Source organism: Prinia subflava, chromosome Z (assembly GCF_021018805.1).
Source record: "Prinia subflava isolate CZ2003 ecotype Zambia chromosome Z, Cam_Psub_1.2, whole genome shotgun sequence".
NCBI lineage: Eukaryota > Metazoa > Chordata > Aves > Passeriformes > Cisticolidae > Prinia > Prinia subflava.
The window spans coordinates 96,654,962-96,667,956 of record NC_086283.1 but is presented as its reverse complement, the minus strand read 5'-3'; positions in this window follow the sequence as shown (position 1 = coordinate 96,667,956).

Genomic DNA, 12,995 nt, shown 5'->3' with positions numbered 1-12,995 from the left:
CGTGGCTCTGTGCAAGGGCCCAGAGCACACTGCCTGCACTGGAGAACCAGAAGCACTCCTGCTGCTGCCTCTCGTCTCGGAGAGGAGCGAGAGACTGGATGTGGTTCAGTAGAGAACCAGCTCCAAAGCTTTCTCTCCAAGTGGAGGCCTTCATGCTGTCCCCTTTCTAAATTGTCTGGTGCCTAATAAAGTCATGGATGTTTTCCCTCCTTTGGGGGACTGAGCTGAGCACTCTCTCACCTCAACACTCCTGCTTTGAAACTTAGAGGCACAGCATGTTTTTCAGGGGAATTGATGGGGACACGCCACCAACAATTCCTCAGCAAACATTTCATGCACAATTCCTATGTCTTTCTTCCAGCTCCCTTGAAGAAGTGAGGTGTTCCTCTCATAAGACTGTGCTGTTCCTCTAAGAGACTAACACTCACAGAATTACTTTTTCACACCAATGGTCCACCCATTTGTTTTAGTATTTAGGTCCCAGCTATGGCAAAGTCCAGCTGGTTTTACTCCTTTCCTGCCTAAAGTTAGGCAAAAGCAAATCTTGCTTCCTTCCCAGCCTACTTGGAACACACACACACACACACACACACACACAGAGAGCAGCCAACTGAGGGGGCAGGTGGAACAAGGCCCACTGCAAAGCAAATTCTTTGTAGGCTCCAAATCTCACCTGCATTGGCTCCATCAGGCAAGGGCAAGCTTCTGTCAGCATCCCAGAACCAGCCTGCTCATTCCCCCCTGCGTGCCCCCTGCCCATCCTCCCCAGCCCCTGCTCCCAAGACCTTGCAAGGCTGTGCCATGAACTGGGTCAGAGAAAGGAGTGACTTTGATGCTTCTTTGGTGCAAATACCAAAGCTGTGAGAAAGGAGAGGATGATGTTCCTATGTGCTTTGCTGTTAATGCTGGAGTTGTTGTTTTGATGGCCTGGTTGTACCCAGGATAAGCTGAGGAGGCTGGTGGAGGTGCAGAGCAGGAGGCTGGTGCTTTCAAGAGAAACTGAAACAGAACTCCTGATTTCTTTGTGGTGCATGTGGATATTAATTGTATAGAATGGGAGAGGTTTGAAATGTCCTCACAGGTGCTCAAGTCCATCAATTAAACAAAGCTCTGCTGCTTGGTGACAAAAAGGACTGAACGCCCCAACTTTTATCCCTCCAAGTATCATGAGACCTGTCCTCTCATTTTCATCCAATGTCTTGATTTCAAGAAAGCCTCCCTTTGCACTGCCAGCTGAGATTTTTAGGAATCAAAGGATGAAACTCCGCTGTGATTTCATTGGCACTCGTGGGGACACACCTTGGTCAGTGGTGCCCGCTGAGCAAGGGGCTGGGCGTGCGGGAGGACGCCCGTGCCCACATTCTTCTCTCAGGGCAAATGCTGTCTTTGCAACACCAAACCAATGCAACAAACCTTGCCTGACCAATTCCACACAGACCAAATACAAAACGGAACAAACTTGGCTTTAATGATTAAAACAGATCTTTTCTTAACAAATACAATATGGCAAAAGGTGCAGCAGAGTGAACAACACCAAACCTCTTACATCTACTGAGAAACCTAATTATACTAACAAACCTTTATCTATCTATAGTAATGAACCTTAACTGATAAATGGGGAAATGCCTATCTGGTAAAGTAAATCAAAGAATAAACAACTCTTCAAAACAATCCTATTTCTATCTAGTCTTCTTGACAGCTAACTCTTGCTAGCCCTGGACAAGTGCAGGCCTAATTTGATCTTTTCTTCTTGGGAACAGGCTCTGCTTCCTTCTGTGGACGATGTCTTCTCCTGTGTGCATTCCTTTCCTTCTTGCTTTCAAATACCCTGCAAGATAGGAAACAAACCGTCTATTATGAATTCAATACACACCGTGAAAACAAGTTCCCACATTCCCAGTTCTCCATGAATTTCTGTCTTTTCAGGCTGGGATATATTTGTAAATCAATCATCCCCATGATTCTGATTTTCTTGTTTCAGTTCCTTCAAATTTCTTCCTCCTCTCACTTCATCCTATTTTACACTTGACCAGCACGGTCAAACCCAGCTTTGGTGTAGCTATTGCTACTTGTGGGAATTGTGTCCTGTTGGGGCAGCCCAAGGTTTCATTGTGAGTGCTGGGGTTGAACTGCGCTGTGTGGGTTTCCAGCGGGTTGTAACGCTGAGCACGGCGGGCAGGGGTGATGCTGCCAGTGGCCTCAGCTTGCCCTGCGTGGGTGCCTTTGCACAGGGTGAAGCTGTTGCAGTGCCAAGGGCCAGGCTGTGAGCAGGGAGAGGAAGAAGTGGCGCACCGTTTGCACTGCCCGCACGGGAAGGGGCCTCCCGCCGGCCGGGGCGGCTGGGGCGCTTGGCAGCAGGGACACTCCGCCTTGCGGGCCCTGCTGCGCCTTCTCTTCCCTGCCTCCTCATCCTCCGCTCTGGCACGGCTTGGGCTGCTCTTGGCTTCGCCCACGCTCTGCAAATCAAAGAATCCTCATCAATCTTTCCTTCCTCTCACAAAGCTGGAAATCACAGTGTCCAATGCAAAAATCTGTTGGCCTGAGCAAATTCCCCCAACCCCGAAAGAGCTGAGCAAAGGGCTGGATTTGGTGTTGGGCTGCAGCGGGGTGCAAAGACAGCACTTGGAGGAATAAACACCTCCTTTATCCCAAAGGGGTGGGACAAATGTGTATCTGAATTTCTACACTTCTTATTTATAAACCTCTACCTACCATCTATTTATCCCCATTTTTCTCCATAAATTCCTAGCGACTGGGTTTTCAATTCAGTCCAATACGTGAAGACACATGGTTACCCAGTTTCTACTGCTCAAAAGAATCTCTCTCTCTCTGTGAACCAAATTCAGATTTGCTGGTCAGGAGAGTTTTAGTGGAGCCACAGCTGCACCAACAGCGCTGTTTTGGGGACTCTGCTGGGATGGTACAAAAGATCCCTGAAAATCTGCAGCATCTCCATGAATGCAGCCAGGATCGCTGATGTTAGTAAGCAGTGAAGAATGAAGGATGTGATTGGAATCAGCAAGGATGCCAGCCCTTGAGAAGCCAGTCTAGAGAGCATCAAAGCCCATTTTGGTGAGAGTGCTGCTTATTTGGGTCAAGTTCTATTCCAGAATTCCGTATTTCAGAGCAGCAGAGCAATGAAGGCCTGGGCAGCATCTGCTGCTGGGCGTTTCCCCGCTCCTGGGATGATGTGATCCTGGCAGAGCAGGGTGCCAGCGGGCTCAGCAGCAGGTTTTGCCCCCTTCTGCCAGTTTCTTGACCCTCCTGGCAGGTCTGGATTTTCTTACCTGAGCAGGAGTGCGGGCAAGTTTCTGTTGTTTTTTCCAGGAGTAGTAGTACTCCACACACTGGGCCACAGTCTTGCTGGGAATCTGTTGGGAAGAGAAAAAGAAGGAATCTCCAATGGCCATCCTGTAGTGTGCATTGGAGAAAAAGCAGAGGATGGAGTCAAGTAGGAAGTGAAATTATGGAGTCAATTGAGTAGGGTGTAAAATGAAATCAGTTGGGAGCCAGAGAGGCATTCTGCAATGCAGTGAGCCGTGTATTCTGCTCTGTGGTAACACCTGAAATGCACAGATCAAGATCAAATCCATTGAGCACAGTTTTTCTTTCTCCCGTTCACTCCAGTTCTGCCAGCACAATGTGGTGTGGAAGCAGCAGCACAGCCATGAGACAAATGGGACAGAGTCAACCTTTTGTCTTCCCAAAGAGCTAAGAGCAAAAGGGCTGTAGAGGCAGAATCACCACTTTCACACAGGCCTTTGATGTCCCATTGCAATCTTTCTTTAATTTTTTATGTTTTGAGAAGAGAGAGACTGAATTCCAGTAGGTGGTACCAGAAAGAATCAACATTTCCTTCTGACAATCTGCTTGGGGTAAGAACATCCTCGGGCATTACCTGCTTCTGGATGAAATGGAAATCCTTGCCATAGGTGTGCAAAGCCTTCTCAAAGGACTCCTTCTCCTCAGGGCTCCATCTATCAGAGCCTGGCAAGAAAAAGCAGCAGGTCAATGCATCCCTTGAGCCACTTCAGGTAGATCCCATTGGCCACCAAAACCAAACTGGTGCCGTCCATCATTCGCCTGTGTCCATGTCTGCTCCCTTAGAAAGTAAGGAAGACAGGAGCAGGCATTGCCCAGGGAAAAAAGCCTGGAGAACAAGAAAGGCTGGAGGAGTAGATGCTGCTGCTTTCCCCAGCCCCAGAGAAGACGAGACCTTGTGCTGGTTTTCTTTGTTTCAGCCTAAATGCTTGGCATGGCGATGAAGGGGGCGGCAGCATGTGTGAGTGAAGGAACAAGCTGTGCTTTGGTTACCTGCGTAATGATAATCAGCCAGGGGATGGCCTGGAGGGGTGGCAGGCCCCCCTGACAGGAACATCTCCAGAGCCTCCTGCAAGAGCAAAGGGGAAAAGGCTTGAGCTTCGCCACCACACAGAAAGGAGCCAGAAAACACAACTGCTGCCTTTCAGCTACTTGGCCTCTGCAGGGATTTAGTCCACTGGATCTCATAGGGGTCAAACATTGTCACTCGCCCCCAGTCCCTCTTTTTTGCTGCCCAGCCCTTTGATCCTGCTCCCCACGAGTGCCATTTTCCTCATCAACTCCAGGATTTTGCTCTTCCTGCCCCCTGAATTGCCTCAGCTGGCTGAGTCTTGTGGACATTTCCCCTCAATCCACCCAAAACATGTCTGAGAGAAGACAGATCTGCAGAGTGCCAAGGGAGCAGGCTGTGGGAGCCTGCAGCGCTGCCTCCAGGACAGAGATTCTCCCTGCTCAAGCCATGTGGGCTCAGCCCTGAGGCAGCTGCAGGAGACAAGCAGGCAGCAAGTGCTGCCCTTCTTGTCAGCTGCCTTCCTCCCAGAGCAGGCAGGGCAGGCTGTGCCAGTGGCCCAGCCTTCTGAATTCCCTGTGCGCTCTCGCCCGTGCCCAAAGAGCCGCTCCTTACCGGAACACTGCCGCAGGCCTGGTGCAGGCAGTGCAGGGCCAGCTCCAGCTGAGCCTCTGGCCTGGCAATGCCACGCGAGCTGGCCATGTCCAGCACTTCTATGACTGCAAGCACAACAGAAACCAAGCGCAAATCAGGCTGGAGCCAAGAAGGGGCAAAGGTTGTGATGCAAGGGAGGAGGAAAGCACAAGGGCTGAAGAGGGCAGGTTGGAGGGCATGAACAGGATAGCAAGGAAAGGGGCAGCTGAACCTAGGGCCCAGGTAGTGCTGCCTTTCGTTTTAAACAGCCTTTTATAATAAGAAGCGGGGACCAATCTCCCCTGTTCCGGTGGCATATGGCCCTGACCAATGTGGAGAGCAGCCAAGTTGTTCTTTTCCTTGCTCTACTGCAGAACCAGAGCATTCTCCTTGCCCCTAATTATTTGGGAAAATGAGCATTACAAGGCAAGAAGCAGAACATGCAAAATCTGCATTTTTACCAAAAAGGAGGGTTTTACACACTCGAGTATCTGAGGGGTGGAAGAAAAGCTTGCCAGCTACCTGGGTCAGGTTTTTCCATGTGCGAGTCGTCTTCCCCCCAAGGCTTCCACACCAGGCTTGCATGCTCTTCATCCTCACTTGGCGCTGTGCTCTGCAGCTCAGGGAGCTCGGCCTGAAAGTCACTGCCAACATTGATGTGTCTAAAGGAAGAAGGCAGTGCAGGGAAGAAAGGCAAGTGGTCAAGAGACACAAGGTGTGGACACCAATCCCAGCCCAGCTCAGAAACAGCCCTTCTCCTCCTGGCCATTCCTCAAGGTGCTGTCCTTTCATCCCTGTGCCAAAACTCACGGCTGAATTGGGGCTCTGGCTCTTCTTTTCATTCTGCCTCTCCTTTCCACCTGGAAGACATCAAAACAATGCTCCAGATCACAATCCTTCTACCAAGATGTGTTGGTAACCTTCCTGCTCATCCTCATCATTGCAAACCACCAACTCCTCTGTCCCAACTCCCCTCACTTTGCTGCAAGAATTGCTGTTTTTCACTTGGAACTTGCCAGGCAGGACCCTCTGGCAGTGGGCAGTGTCCTCAAGAGGGGAAGCAGAAGGGCACGCACTACTCCCTAACCTCCCAGGGCCAGGGAGAAGACCCACAAGGATGGCATGGAAGTTGTTGCAGGGGAGGCTTAGGCTGGCCATGAGGAAAAGGTTCTTCAGCCAGAGGCTGGTTGGGCACTGGAACAGCCTCCCCAGGGAAGGGCTGACAGCACCAAGCGTGACAGAGCTCAGCAAGGCTTTGGACATTGCTCTGGGGCACAGGCTGTGATTCTTGAGGCTGTGCTGTGCAGGGCCAGGAGCCGCACTCAAGGATATTGTGGGTCCCTTCCAGCCCAGTACATTCTGTGATCCTGGGATTGTGCTCTTGAGAAGGAGCACTCCAGATGGCATTTCATGGCTGCCTCTGAGTGTGAGGCAGAACCAGCCCTCCAGGCCTTGAGAAACATAGACAAATCTACACCAATATCTCTAGAGACAAGAGATCCAATGCAGGTGGGAAGAGATCTCTGAAAATCTCACAATACAATGTATCTGAAAGTGATGAATGTATCCAAATATATTAGCTGAAACCAGACCATTTCTGTAGGTGAAAGCCAGGATTGGAGCACAAGCCCAGGAAACTGCTTCCATGGCCTGAACAACAGGGATCGCCGAGAAGAAGTGCCATCAGTCTGATTCCTAAAGCTTTGCAGGTGATGTGAGCAGAGGCAGGGCCTGCCAGGATTTGTGGACACTGAAGCCCTCAACTCCTCAGTAATGACCAGGTTGTTTTGGGGTCACCACCACAGAGGACTTGAGTGGGTCCCAAGAACCTTTCACCAGGTCATCAGTGGGCGAGGATGTGAAAGTGCAGCGTGACAGCTCTCTCCATCCTCTAGGGAAGGTCTGTATTTCCCTTGGAGGCATCATCATTCCTACACAAGTTGGACCCCGCTTTCTTGTGTGCCCCCATGTGGGGAGAGTGAGCGCAGACCACGTCTGCTGTGGTTGATGGCACAGCCAAGGGGAGCCTGCTGCTGCTGTGTTAGTGCTTGGAGGGCAGCTGGGGATTTTCTCACCTCTCTCAGTTCCAAAGTGCTGTGGGGATGCCTGGCAGCAGATGAGGAGATGAGGGTGTGGATGCAGAGGACAGATGTGGCCCCGAGGCCAGCAGGTGTGTGGTGAGGGACAGCCCAGGAGCAGATCCTGCTGCTGCTGCTGCTGCTGCTGCACCGCTGCTCCCCCAGTGTTCCACAAACGGCCACAGCAGCAGGAGACAGCCACAGTTGCTACGGGCACAGCCCAACATTCCATGCAGAACCCGCGGGGAGCCAGGGCACACACACAGACACTGATGGGCCACCTTGGCCTCCTTGACTTCTTCTGCTGCAGCTTTGCTCTCAGCACCTTTCCCATTGAGGCATTGCTCACCACTCGTGTGGACAGGGCAAAGCAGTGCAGGGACAGCTCTGGGTCTTCTTTGTGCTTCTGCGTGCAGTGCCTGCAGCTGAAGATGTGCAGGAGCCTGGCTCTGTGCAAGGGCCCAGAGCACATTGCCTGCACTGGAGAACCAGAAGCACTCCTGCTGCTGCCTCTCGTCTCGGAGAGGAGTGAGAGACTGCAAGTGGTTCAGTGGAGAAGCAGCTCCAAAGTTTTCTGTCAAAGTGGAGGCCTTCATGCTGTCCCCTTTCTAAATTGTCTGGTGCCTAATACAGTCATAACTTGATATTTTCCCTCATTTGTGGTACTCAGCAAACCAGTCTCTCCCTTCCACATTCATCCTTTGAAACCTATAGGAACAAGATGTTTTTCTGTGGAATTGATGGGGATTCCCCATCAGCAACTCCTGAGCAAACATTTCATGCACAATTCCTATGTCTTTCTTCCAGCTCCCTTGAAGAAGTTAGATGTTCCTCTCAAAAGACTTTGCTGTTCTTATAAGAGACTCACACTAGTGAAATTACTTTTTCACACGATTGGTCTTCACATTAGTTTTAGGTCCCAGCTATGGCAAAACCCAGCTGGTTTTACTGCTTTCCTTCCAAATGTTAGGCAAAAGCAAATTTTGCTTCCTTCCCAGCCTGCTTGTTACATACACACAAACACACAGCAACCTAATGAGGGGGCACTGTTCCTAATAATTGTGTGCAGCAAATCAAATACTTTGTTGTTGCTGCAAATTCCACCCTTTTTGGAAAAGCAACAGCCTTTCATGCAGTCTAGAGCCCTGAGTCTGAGAAAGAGTGATGTACCTCCAAAGTTGACATAGCTTTTTCCTTTTCTATCCTCTTCCAGAGAAGCAAAACTTAGATTTGAAACTCTGTTATTTTCTGCCTAATAAGAAACTTGGGTAAAATAGTTTTCATTTTTTGCCAACCAAACTTGTGCAGGATAAAGAGAAATAAACCGAATCTGAGTTTCTTACCCCCTCTTCTTTAATATGTTATCCCAGAAATGCTCCCAGCTTCGCTGATGGATTGGCCTTGGCCAGCAGTAGGTTCACCTTGAAGTCAGCTGGAACTCCTCCCATCAAACATGAGGAAGATTCTGGCAGCTTCTCCCTGAAGCCATCCCTGTAGTTCCCCACATGGAATGTAGGCAGAGGACCATGAGGTCTTTTCTTTGCCCTAGGGAAGCCATGAGCTGTGTTCCTGAGAGCTAGAGCCATCACAGAAAAATGTCTGCAGGGGTTTTTTTGGTAGAAAATGCTTAAAGAATAAAAATTATAAATTTTGACATTGTCCTGTTATTTGCTAAATTGCTGAGTAAAATCAAAGTATTTTCCTCAGTGTTATAGCTCTTAGTGGACTTCCCATGTCACTTTTCCTTACACCATTTACAAGTTTTATATTGTTGTTGTTATTCCAATAAATAATTGTAAGTTAGTATTTTGTTATTTCAATTCATTACTGATATGGAGCCTGGCACCCTCACCAAGCCCATTAGTGCAGTAATTACAATCATGTCACTGCTGTGTTTTTTACGTATCATTTGGGGCATTTGAGTATAATTTGGGGGCTATAACGGAGTAATAATATTAAGCTGTGGGGTAAGTGAAACTTGCAGACTGCTGATATATTAAAACAGCTGAGTACCTTAACTGCCACCCACCTCGTTTACAAACAATTAGGAATCGTTTCCTCATTACAGAAAATAAAAATGATAATATAAGCAACTACACCAAATTTCTCTGAGCACAATGTAATTTAGAGAGATCGGGGCAGAAATCCTTAGTGGTCCAATTCCCTGTCTTTGTTTTTAAAAAAACTGAGCTTGCTATTAGCTAGAACTATTTTTCATGCCTATTTCATAGCTAAAAGCTAGTAACAAAATCCAGAAATCGTATATTATATGAAAGAAAAGGATATAGACATTGTTATAATTACCACATTTTTAATTAGAAAGCCATTTTGGATGGTTGTGTGGGGACAAAGAAGAGAGTGGAGGCATTTACCTACTGGAAGCAGCAATTAGATTTCCTTATATTTTTATGACTTTGTATTTGTCATATAATGTACATAATAAATTTGAGAAGGATTATATAATATAGGTTTCAGCAATAAGCAAATTAATTAAAACACTCTAAGTCACATACAGCATTGTTGTTTAAAACAGTAAATAATGGCAGTTGACTTCAAAAGTGTATGGATAATAGATATTTTGGCACTAATGTTACAAAGGAGGACCTATTTCAATGGTGTATGGCATGGCAATTGCTTACTCTTTTGTAAATGTGAAAATGTTATTACCAGTGAAAAAAACCTGGTGATTTCTTCAACTTTAAATATCTAATAGGACTCTAGTTCTCTTTTTCTCAAACCTCTGTTAATCCACAGAATCTTGAGTAACTCCATAAAAATAATTAACCAATACCTAAATATTAATTTTTAAGTTAGTACACAAATAGAACAACTGAAACAATGCTGTGGTAGGACAAACCAGGACAACACTGTCACAAAATTCCCGGAGGAAACACTTCTTCAGAAACACTGATGGAATGGAATTTACTGACCTAAATCCTGTAATGTAGCTGGGTCCAAAATATTCAGTTTATTTGCTCACCAATAGTTGCAAGCACAAAAAACCTCTAGAATTTAAAAGCACAATTGGCAGTCCATGGCACATTTGGCAATATACAATTAACCAATATAAATACAGTGCATACACATGTTTCCATACACAGAGAGAAAGAGAGGGGAAAGATGTTTTCAATCAGGCTCAAATTAAACTTTGCTCAAGTCCTAAAACAAGAGTAAGTATTTATGTGTAGCGTACAACCTTGGGAAACATTATATTTTTAACAGACATATTTAAAGGTAACTATCTGTGATAGGAGTTTTTAAAAGCAGTCACTTATAGGAAGTTTTAAAAAGCAGTCATTGGAAACCAAGCTGATAAACTATTTACCTTACGACATGTCATACAGAAATCTGCAACTTTCAAAGGCAATGAGAATTGTTTTGCTATGTATTATTTCAACACTATGTTTTAAAAGACAAAATTCAGAGTCTCTAAATTTATGGAATATGGATTGCAAATATGAACCAACAGCAAAAAATTAGAATGAGCTAATGCAGATCATAACTGTGACATCAAAATTAATCAAGCAACAAAAATTCAGTACTATGTGTTTCCTGGAACATTTTAATTTTTTAAAAATTCACCACTACTGTTATTCCATATGTCAATGTAAAATGTAAGATTACACAGGCCCCACTTTATTCAGGACATGTTGGAGAAGGGAGAGCTCTTGTAGTGCTGCAAAACTGAAGTGGAAATGAATTTAGCAACAGCATTCTGGGAAGAGATGCACAATGAAAAATGGGTTACTCAGGGAAAGATTGTTACAGTAAATGAAACATGAAATGATGAAAGCCCTGCTGAGGGTTTTTAGGTGTTAGGGTGGATAAGAAAGGGGGCCACTATGACTGTGTATTTCTAGCATTTTTACTTCACTTTATGTTTCATTGCATTGACAGAGTCATTACCAAGCTTATCTTTTGGATGGGACATCTAAGTGAAGTTGCATTGCTTTTTAACATTTCCCAGATAGTTACTAAGAGGATGGAGTACTTCTGTTGTATTTTTCACATCAATTCTCATCTGAATTTAACACCAAATATATTATTTTGCTGTCTGCATTTTCTCAGCCTTTCTGTGACACTCCAATAGATGTCCTTTCACAAAAATAAAAAGGATGTTATTTGTTTGTGAAATATTACTCCAATGTTAAGTGCATCTCACAGCATGGGCATGAAGCAGAAAGTATACAGCATTCTTAATCTGTTATTATGAATATTGCAAATCAAAGAAGAAATGCTTTACAATGAAACTACGCTATGGAACAGAAATTCCACAAAACTAGTATTCTTGATTCAAAACTCTGCAATTTGTGTTCTGTATCACTTTTGGGTTCTTTATTATTCATATTTCACTGATTTTAAATATGGATTTTCTTGTGAGTTACACAGCATGAAAAAATAAGTGATTTCGAGTTACAGCATAGTTTGTATCAAAAAATATTAACTCCTTTGAGTCTAAGAATATACTCCTCTGTACTCTTTCTGAGATATTTAAGAGGCTGGTACCTTGTTTCAAAGTGAGTTTCTTTCCGCCAGCTGGATCATATAGCTTCTGGTGACTGTTTTTTTAATTAAGCTTAATAAAAGTGGCATCTCGTGTATGAATCATCTACCAAAGGCTAACATTAAAAAAATGAAAAAGGTTTTCGGGCTTTCAAGGCAAATGTGTTTTGAGAACAAAAAATAATAGTTTATTATACCATCTTTTGCTGACCACTTATGACTACTTAGACTATGCTGGTACTCTCAAGATATTGATAATGAAGACATTAATAATAAACAAGTAGATAAAAAATCAAACCCTAATTTCATGGCTAAACATGGCTAAAAATGCCATGACACTTGTTAAAGAAAGTTATTTAGCAATTTGTAGTACCTAGTTATGAGCTGTACTCCAGCACCTTCAGTGGTTTGAGAAGTCTACAGTTATTTCAGTATTCTATTATAGATTCATAAGTCCTTAATTCATAAGTCATTTACTATAAGAGAGATGGAATTTTTTAAGAGGAAAACTTGCTTTGCATTGATTCACAGTATAGTATTTAGTAGTACATCCATACTTCTAAATGTTTTTCATTCTATGAGAACACAAGCTGGAGCAGAGCACTCTGCAGGCACTACAGCTATGCCACACAGAAATAATCATACCTTATGATATTTGAAATAATTTGGCAACCCAGTTTAATAGATCCACACTAAGTATATACTCTATCCATAACTCTGTATCCACATAAATGCTGACAGTATGATCTATTTCATCCTTTTGGAAAGACAGAAACAAGAATATCTTTGGCAAAACATCCACTTTGTCAGTGACCAGTCTTTTTCATCACAGACTTGCATGTTTTCTCTTCAACACTTCAGATCTCTGTTTACTAAAATGATGATTTACCATTTACAGTTTCTAGGTTATTCTGAGCTTTGAATTTTCAAGTATGGGATAGAGCTTGCAGCACATTTTTTCTCTGGTATTTCATGGGGAATAGTGATTCCATTTTAGTGTGCTTATCAACAGCAGTTTAGCATTGGTGCCATGACCTTTAATGTCAAGCACTTTAGTGAAGTTCAAGATTTCTTTACCTATTCATTTCAGATAAAGTTTATCACCATATAAAAACTTTTTTGGTGTCATTTTTAATTATCTTATCATGAACATACAAGGTTGCATGGTCAATAAAGGCAATGATTGGAATGGAGATTGATGAACAAAATTAGCTAAATCTGCAATTTAATGTAAACAGCATTGCTCAAAACAAGAGAAAAAATATTTATTTATTTATTTATTTATTTATTTATTTATTTATTTATTTATTTTAAATGGAGGACAAAGGGATATGACCCTAATAAGAAAATCCTTCCTCATGGATTGCAGGGGTTTTTTTAGCATGAAACCTCCTGAAGAACTTTAAACTTTTGAGCTAATAATGCAGTTTTGCTTTCCTCCCATGCAATGC